Genomic DNA, 9,528 nt, shown 5'->3' on the forward strand with positions numbered 1-9,528 from the left:
GACACTGACCGTGTTTCCTGCCCAAGAACTCTCCTGAGCCCACGCTCTTCTAGGTGCAGCAGAGGAAGGACCAGTGTCTCCAGCACACTCTATGCAGATGTCCTGCCATGCCTCAGTTCATTTTGCCCAGGCCCCTGAACGTGTCCCCTGGTCCCCTAAGTCTGCTGGTCCTCCTGCTTGTCCAGCCCAGGCACTGTCCAAATCTGCTCAAATCTGAGGTGGGCCCACCTGGTCCCTGTCTCCCCAGGGCTGCTGTCTAGTGGAGAAGGGCACTGAGCCCTCGACTCAGCTCTGAGCATGTGCCACACATGGGGCATGGAGAGGTGGTGGTTCCCTCCTGGGACTCCTGCACTGAAGGAGCTGTGGAAGGAGGACAGCCCCCCGGCCTCTGTCTCTTCTGCTCCCTGACCTGCACCCCAGCCCCCACCTGGCCCAAGGGCTCCCCTGACCAGGGCTCAGATCCAGTCACTTGTTCTATCCGGGGCTGAGTGGGGGCCGTGGTGCATCCTGTCTCATCCTGTCTCATCCTGGCCCGGTTCGGCCTCCGGCTGTTGATCTACTGGTTCCGTCCCTTGGCCTTGAGAACGACATAGCCGGCTAGGTGAACTGTTTATGCGGGGAGGGTGCTGGGGCTTGAACCCAGGGCTGCTTTTCTGCTGAGCCACATCCCCAGCCCTTTCTTGTTTTTTATTTGCGACAGGGTTTTGCCAAGGGGTCCAGGTCTTGCTCAAATCTGAGATCCTCCTGCCTCAGCATGCAGAGTGCCAGGCTCACAGGTGTGCATTTCATATAAGAGAACAGTGACCGCGTTTCGGTCTCTAACCGGGTACAGTGCCTATGTGCGCTAGGTCTCTCCACCAAAGCGAGTCAGGCCACTCCTTGGCTCAGTGCCTTCTGTGGCTCCCATTGCTCTTGGAGTCAAGTTCAGATTGCACAGCTTGGTCTCCTCCATCCTGTCTGGTCTCAGCCGGTTTGTTCTCCCACTCTCCAGTCCCCGACAGCAAGTTCAGCACACCTGACTATTCCTGGGCAGGGAAAGCCCCTTCCTCTCCCTCCACCTTCCCTAACATAATGCCCAGCCAAGGGACTTCTTCAGGTCTGAGCCTTACCCCTCTCCTGCTTTCTCTGCCCAGGTGCAGCTGAGCTGCCCTGCCCTGGCCCAGCACAGCCCCCTACTTCCCTCAGCACAGCCCTCAGGACACAGAACCAACGGAGCCTATTGTCATGTTTGTGGTCTCCAGGTCTATGCAAAGCCTATGCACAGCTGGATCTGTAGTATCTGGAGACAGAGGAGCACAGGGCTTGGGGGTAGAGGAATGAGGTCAGGGCTAGGTTGGGGTGGAAGGGGCTCCCCTTCCTGTGGCACATCTGCCAGCTGGACTGCAGGGCAGAGATCATGATTGTGGAAGCCTCCTGGGCGGCCATGCACTGCAGCCCGTCTGGGTCCTGAGTGTGGGTTCGGCCAGCACACAGGGCTCAGCTGCCTTGCGGACACCCCTGTCCTGGGGAACTTCTTTTCACTAGGAGAGCTTGCCAACTTGCAAGCCTCCAACTCTGGAAGCCTCTTCTCCACCTTCTCCTATAGATGTTTCTCCGAGCCTGTGTTCCAAGACAGTCCAGTTCATTTGGAACCATTTCTGGGGCCATTTCTCCAGAAGATAACCTGAAAATAGCACAGACTGGAGAGACAGAGAGAGGACAGGACAGAGGTGGCAGTCAAGGGGGAAGAGGCCAAAGAGAGAGGATGACCACCTCCTCAACCTGCTCCTCTCAAGCCCTCCCCAGTCCCACTCAGTTTTTAATTCTCTTTGTGCAGTCGTGAGGATTGAACTCAGCACCTTTGCACCAAGGTATATCCCCAGCTCCTTATTAATGCTTTATACTGAGGCAGTGTCTCTCTAAGTCCCTAAGTGGCTGAGCTGTGCCAGAACTGGGCGATCCTATTGCCTCTGTCTCCCAGAGATCTGGGATCACTGGCTGTGCCACCACACTAGGACTCCTGGGCCATCTTATCCCCTCTCCTCCACCTTCCCTGTCTTATTTGGGCACAAGAGCGCAGGAGTTGAGGACAACATGGGTGTTATAAGCAGGATTCTCATCTCAGCACCGTGAGGCCCAGGCAGTGGGTGAAACTGTTCCCAACTGGTCATCACTTTCCAAATCTGCTTAACAAATTGGAAGGACATCATGCCCACTGCTATGGCTCTGGAGTCAGGGACTAACACCAGGAGTGTCTCTCCAGCACACCAGTAAAGGGACACAAAGTCCAACTGGGAAGCTACCCAATACCTTGTTCCAGGCCCCTGTGCCCCATGGGACAGGCATGAGTCCCAAAGGATGAGAGCTCAGCTGGGCAACAGTTCCAGTCCATTGTGAGAGCCATGGCCTTGGCCCCCAAAACAGAGGCCCTTTCAGAACCTGTGGCACCAATTGCTCTGGCCTGGGCCCTTCTTCCTCACATCCAAGGAAGGAAAGAGACATTGGCTGAGGCCCAGTGCATGCTGGGTGATTTTGGTGTCTTACTTCATGTGGTCCTCCATGATGTCCCAGTATTAGATTCAGAAAGCCAGAGAACTTGCTGCAGAGTGTAAACCTGGGGTCCCCACCCAGCCAGGCCTTCCTTAGGCCAGAGAGCTCCCCTGCAGTTCCTTACTGGATCCCTTCAAGGCTGAGGCTGCTGCTCTGCCCTCGCCCGCTAGGTGGAGTCCTCCCCAGCTGCTGTCTGCCTTCCCTGGACTTAACCTAGGTTTCCAGGGAGGAGCCTGCACCCCAAAAGGGAATGGGGATGTTGAGGCAAAAGCATCACCTGGAGCTTGAGGCCAGCCTCTGCTATACAGTGGTTCAAGGGCAGCCTGAACTACATAGCAAGATCCTGTTTTAAAAATTAAAACATTAAAGAATGAATAAAGTGCCATACTCATTCTTGGTATCGTGTTCCTGCCCCTCTGTATTCTGAGCACACAGCTTTTCCTCTTCATGAACTCTACTGACCTCACAATCTCCAGCTCTCCACAGGCCCATCTTCAGGTTCACCTGCTCCCTACCTTTCTTGTCCTTATTTGTTTATCATGTGATTTGAGAATTAAGAGTTGTCAGACGAAAAATGGAGTCACTTATGTCAACCTTAAAAACAACAAGAAGAACAACAGGGTAAATAAATCCCAGAGACTATGAAGGAAGGGTTCTTACACATGTTTGCCTGGCAGGGGCAGTCACAAAACACCGTGCCAGAACCACAAGTTTGCACAAGAACCACTGAGAGTCTATACAAAAAGTCCTTCCACCAGGACATTTGCCCAGCAACCGTGTGTTCAAACCCACGGTGACATCTTTCTTGTGACTAATCATCTTAGCCCAGGACAATTATTTCAAAATATCTGATATCATCCTTCTCATTTTAGCCCTTGGAGCATAAGACTCATCTGGGCACCTAAACACGGGGCCACTAGGCCCACGTTTGTTCTTTAGACTATTTCTATTGATGAATTATTACTTTTAATGTTTTGAGCTTTATTATATCAAAATGAGTACTTACCAGGAAAAATGATCACAAAATAAAGTATTCAGTTTTTGTATTTGTTGAGTGTTTAAAAAAAAGCATCGAAGTTTTCAGTATCGACTGGTTTTAGGTATTCACAGTATCAAAAGGAGCACCAGAAATAAATTCTCGGGGCCGGGGAGACGGCTCAGTAGAATAAGCGCTTCCCTGGCAAGCTCAAGGGCCTGAGTTCAATCCCTGGTTCCGCAAAAAAAAAAAAAAAAAAAAAAAGAAAGAAAGAAAGAAATTCTCATGTGAGAAATTCTCATGTGAACTACAATGAAAATACCAATAGCACTCTGCAAAAAATTAACCTCTGCTTCAATTGTCACGCCTAAGGCATTCTGCACACATGGCCGCAGCCCATTCCATACACACGCATCACTTACACTGACAGCGTGTGTCTTTTGCTTTCTGGCTTTTTTTTTCCCTGGCCTTTTTGTAGGACACACTTGACATCTCAGTGGTCGTGCTGTTTTGTCAGGTGAATCTTATTGTGTTATGTTACACAGTGTGTAGTTAAGAGGAACATAAAATATAAATAAAATATGTTATTAAGTCCTTAATATGTGTTGTGCATTTAGAATAGATATCAACATTTTCACAACAGCTGTGTACTTCTGTATAAAACCTAAAAGATGACATTGGTCATAAATGCCTATATGAATTACAGTGAAAATACCAGTGGAACTCTACCACAAAACTAAGCTTTGTTTCACCTGTCACACCCAAGGCAGTCTCCAGCTGACAAATGCATATTTCCTGCACACGTTTCACTTACACTGAGACCATGTGTGCCTAGCTTTGCTTTCCTATATGACAGTCTTGTCACCTCTCTTCTATTCCTGTTTTGTCAGGAGCTTCCTACTATACTATAAGACATGCACCCATCAGGAAAATAAGTGTAAAATACAGTATCAAATATGTCATGGGTACTTAGAATAGACATTAACATTTTCATATCAGGTGTTTACTTGTTTACAAAACCTAGAAGATAACATCAAAAATAAAAAGTAGGAGGGGCTGGGGAGATGGCTCAGTGGAATAAGCGCTTCCCTGGCAAGCGCAGGGGCCTGAGTTCAATCCCCGATTCCACACACACACAAAAAGGAAGGGCCTGCCAAATAGCTCAGCAGACTAAAGCGCCTGCTTAGATAGGCACAGGGACCAGGGTCTGATCCAGGGCGTGCCATGCCAGCCCCACCCCGGGGGGCACCCTGAGACTACGAATGAGACTGGGCGTGGTGGCACATGCCTGTAATCCCAGTATTTGGGAGGGTGAAAACAGGAGGATCACTATGAGTCTAATCTGTAGTGAAACTCTGTAGACCCTGTACTAAGAACATAAATAAAAATAAACAAAGAAAATAAAAAGTAGGTGAACTACTGGGTAAATAAAAGTCTGCCACAGGGAGGAAAAAAAAAGTCTGCCACAGAAATAGGCTCTGCTTTACCTGTCACACCCAAGGCAGTCTTCATGCATGATGATCGCATATTCCAATGACGATTGCATGTTCCACACAAAAGTGTAGCTTACACTGAGAACACAAATGCTTCTGTTTTCCTGTACTTTCTACAAAGTACAGTGGACATCTTTCTTGGTTTTGTGTTGTCATAGCAGGTGGTGGTGACACTGATACAGGGAGAAAAATTGATCTCCGGTGGGTGACCTCCAAACGACATAGGGAAAGATGATCCCCTGACCTGACCTGCACGAGTTCGTGTTCTCTAAAGCCGAAGAATGAATTTTCGGAGCAAACAGAGGTTATGAGCAGAATATACTTATTGAGAGAAAGAAAGCTCCTGTCCAAGAGGAACAGGAGGGGGGCCTGGGCGGGTTGTTCCCTGGGAAGCTCTCTCTTCCAGGGACTTTTATAGTGTAAAACCATGCGGGGCTAAGGTAATGGGAACTCACTTAGGTGGGCAGGAGGTAGGACAAAACTATGGTCAACCAGTGGGATTACAAGCACCACTGCTTGGGTAAAATTGATGAAGTCCAGGACCAAATGGGGAAGTGAGTCACGTAGCAAGCGGGCATGAATGTACAACAGGACTTTATCACGTAGCCATGATGCTTGGTCTCACTCAAATTGATGATCAATCTCGGATGCCAATCTTTAGGGAGGTTAGTGTCTGTTTGCTCTTTAGGTCTAGCTCACAGCAGGAGCATCTGTCATCCCTCCCACAGTTGTAAGGTAACTTGTCTTTTGTGCTGTCTCCTTCAAGGGCCTGGCCCTGTCTGACTGTCTATAATATTTCTAACTCGGCTGCCTACAACAATACTGCACCTGCCTGTTCATGTGTCAGCTCACCAGTGTGCTCCACAATATCGTGTAATTCCCTGGGTGGAAACACTTTCTTTTGCCTCTGCTGTAAATGATTTCTTATGAGCTCCAGTTCCAGTCCTCTACGAAAATTTCTCCGTGATATCTTGCACTTGTTGTTTGCTTTGTAAACTATTAAACTATTCATGCCACACATGTTGGTGATGGAATAAAACACAACCTTTGGCAAAGGCTTTGTGTTTCAAGGGACATCACAGTTGCTACAAAACTCATTGTAGTGGTTGATTGTGCCAACTTGCAAAGTTTAGCAGCTGAACTAAATCAGCTCAGCAATTCTGTACCATCTTAGGGTGGCTCATCTCTGAATGGAATAAAAGGGAAATGCGGAAGGCTGATGGGTTCCCATTCTTTAGAGACGCCCTCTGCACACTTCTTCATCTGACTCTGTGGCTGATCAGCATAAGCCCATCTTGTAATTTCTTATACATTTGTGCATCTTGTGTTACATCAGTTTCTCTAGTAAAACCTTGACTGATATACTCATCAACAACATCCACTCCACCTTTGGTTTTGTTGTTGAAAGTTGCCATCTCAGCCTTTCATTTGGTTGAGATTTCCCTATCAGGATTTCCACTATGGTGAAATGTTGACATCAGCAGTACCAATTTGCTTTTCTCTGCCATGTAGAAAGCCAAGGTTGGGGCTGGGGAGATGACTCAGTGGAATAAGTGCTTCCATGGTAAATGCAAGGGCCTGAGTTCAATCCCCAGTTCCGCCAAAAGAAAAAAAGAAAGCCAATGTTGACCATCACCGTGCCCCTGCTCGCCCCCTATCTGCTGTGCCTCCACGCTAAGGTTTCAACAGATCTCACCAAGATGCCCTCCCAAATGAAATGCTATGGAAACCATGATGTTTACGTTTCACAAATTTGCTGGGAACGATGTTGCTTAACAAAGGAGAACCTGAGGGGAAAAGGAGCTCCCTGGAGTTTTAGAAAATCAAAAAGACTCTCTGGCTGTGAACAAAATCATGAAGGACAAGGATCAGTGCCAAGATGGCAAAGTGGGATTCCAGAGCTTCTTTTTACTAGTTGCAGGCCTCACCATTGTGTGCAATGATCACTTTGTAGTACACATGAAGCAGAAGGGAAGAAGTAGGCGACATGAACATTTACCCCTGCCCTGACGAGAGTTCTCCCAAAAGGGCCACTTAAGGAATCTGCCTCTTGGATTCCCCTTGTATAAAGATATCATGAGCAGATCAGGACCCTTAGAAGATGTGCAGATAACATCCAGCTCTCACTGGACAAAGAATGGAAAGTTCATTAAATGCTACGTAAGTTTTTGATTTTTGTATTTGCATTCTCTTGCCCTCAATAAAATCTTTTTTTTTAGTAAATAAATAAATAAATAAATAAATAAATAAATAAATAAAAGAAAGCCAGTGTTGCCAGGATATAGCTCAGTGGCATAGGCGCCTGCCTGGCAAGTGCAAGGTCCAGAGTTCAGACCTTGACACCAAAAAAAAAAAAAAAAAAAAAAGAAAACGAGAAAGAAAGAAAAAAGAAAGCCAATGTTATCTCTTTTTTAATTTTTTTTTCAATGTTATATCTTTAAAAAGAAAAAAGAAAAAGAAAGCCAATGTATATTGCTATAGGGGAAATGAAACGCCCTACCTGAAAGGTACCCGGATGAGTTCGTGTTCTGTAAAACCAAAGAATGAATTTTAGGGACAAACAGCGATTAAGAGCGGAATATTTATTGGGGGAAAGAAAGCATCTGGCTGAGAGGGACAGAAGAGTGGCCCGAGTGGGTTGTCCCCAGGAAACTGTCTCTACCAGGGACTTTTATAGAGTAAAACCATGCAGTGAGATGGTTATAAGGTGGAGAACATGGGAACTCCCTTAGGTGGGCATGAGGTGGGACAAAACCATAGTCAACCAATGAGATTATAGGCACCATTGTTCAGGCAAAATTGATTAAATCCAGATCCAAATGGGGAAGCGAGTCCTGTAGCAAGTGGGCACATATATAGAACAGAAGCTTATTCGGTAGCCAGTCCATAGTAATCGGATTAGTGACTCTTCCTGGCTTCTTCAAGGTGATCAATCCGGATGCCTATTTTTAGGGAGGTCAGCATTTGTTCGATCTTTGGTCTTTTGATCTGGCCCACAGTGGGAGCAGCTGTCTCCCTCACAGTTGCAAGGTATCTTGTCTTCAGTGCTGTCTCCTTGTGGGCCTGGCCCCGTCTGACTGCCTATAGTATTTCTATCTCATTTAGCTGCCTACAATAACATCTTTCTGAAATTCAAAGATTGTACTACACAGTTCTCTGTTTTGAAATCGCAACATTTCATTTGGAACTTCTGCTTTGTTCCTGTATGCAGTTCCTACACTTGGTCAACTTGTGCTGTTAGCAAGTCAACTGGAACCAGTCAGCTAGTGGTAAATTGTTTGTGAGGTGGGAGCAATCAGTCTGTTCACAACATTTGGTTTATTACTCTACAAATAAGGACCTGACGGTTGAGCTCCAGAATAAATGTCTAAATTGAAAAAAATAGTAGACTTCTGTATTTACAAGATGTCTCAGTTACTCTTCTTTCATTGCTGGGATAAAATACCCAACACCAAAAATTAAGGAAGGAAAGATATGTTCAGCTCACAGTCAGGGGAGGCTTCAGTCCATACTGAGCTGGCTCCAAGGCAGAGTGTGGCACATGGCACAGAGCAGCCGTTCTTGGTGGCAGCAAGGAGCAGAGAGCAAAGGGAATGGCAACAGCTGCAGCAGCTAGCCCCCCTCTGCTTCCTCCTCACATTGTAATGCAGATTCCCTGCCTCAGGGTGGGTGCAGCACCCACACCCACAATAATCAACTACAAGCTCCAAAAGCTGCCCTGTGGCTGCATGAGGCTTTGGGGGGACACCTAGACACAAACCATAACACCATAACACAAGGGCATACATTCTTTTTTTTTTTTTTTTTGGTGGAACCAGGGATTGAACTCAGACCACTGCGCTTGCCCGGGAAGCACTTATTCCACGGAGCCATCTCCCCGGCCCCCACTGAGCCATCTCCCCGGCCCCCAAGGGCATACATTCTTATGCCATATTTTGACCTATTTATTTCCATAAGTCTTTTTTTTTTTTTTCTATGCAGAAGGCTTTGAGCTTAATTTAGTTTCACTTGCATTTTTAGTTTTGTAGTATCAGGAATCAAACTCAGAAGAGAGCTGGCCAAATAGTTCAGTGAATTAAAGTGCCTGCAAGCAGGCCCAGGGGCTGGGGGTTCAATTCCCAGGCTTGCAGTGTTGTCCCCACCCCTGGGGCACACTGAGATGGCAATTGAGACTGGGCATTGTGGCCTTCACACCTGTAATCTCAGCTCTTGGGAGGCTGTAAACAGATGGATCACTACGAGTCTGATCTAGTAGTGAGACTCTGAACACCCTGTAGATCCTTCCCTAAAAAAAAAAAAAAAAAAAAAAAAAAAAGGGATCAAACTCAGGACCTTGCACTTGCCAGGCAGGTGTGTGCCTCTGCTACATCCCTGGATTCCCTAATCCTTTTACATTCCTATGATCTCCCTACCACCACTCTCTTATTATGGAAGGATGGATTTTACCATGATGGATCATCTTCATCACCCATGCTCGTGTAATCTGATGATTCACTTTTGACCTCCAAAACTCGAAAATTGATTTTTCAC

The 9,528-nt window shown here is 46.8% G+C and overlaps 1 pseudogene; it reads left to right on the forward strand.

Moving 5' to 3' along the window:
• Positions 1 to 6,698: 6,698 nt before the first annotated feature.
• LOC101576866 lies at positions 6,699 to 7,008 on the forward strand (annotated as a pseudogene).
• Positions 7,009 to 9,528: the final 2,520 nt, after the last annotated feature.

This window comes from Octodon degus, unplaced genomic scaffold (genome assembly GCF_000260255.1).
Source record: "Octodon degus isolate 3935 unplaced genomic scaffold, OctDeg1.0 scaffold00035, whole genome shotgun sequence".
Lineage (NCBI taxonomy): Eukaryota > Metazoa > Chordata > Mammalia > Rodentia > Octodontidae > Octodon > Octodon degus.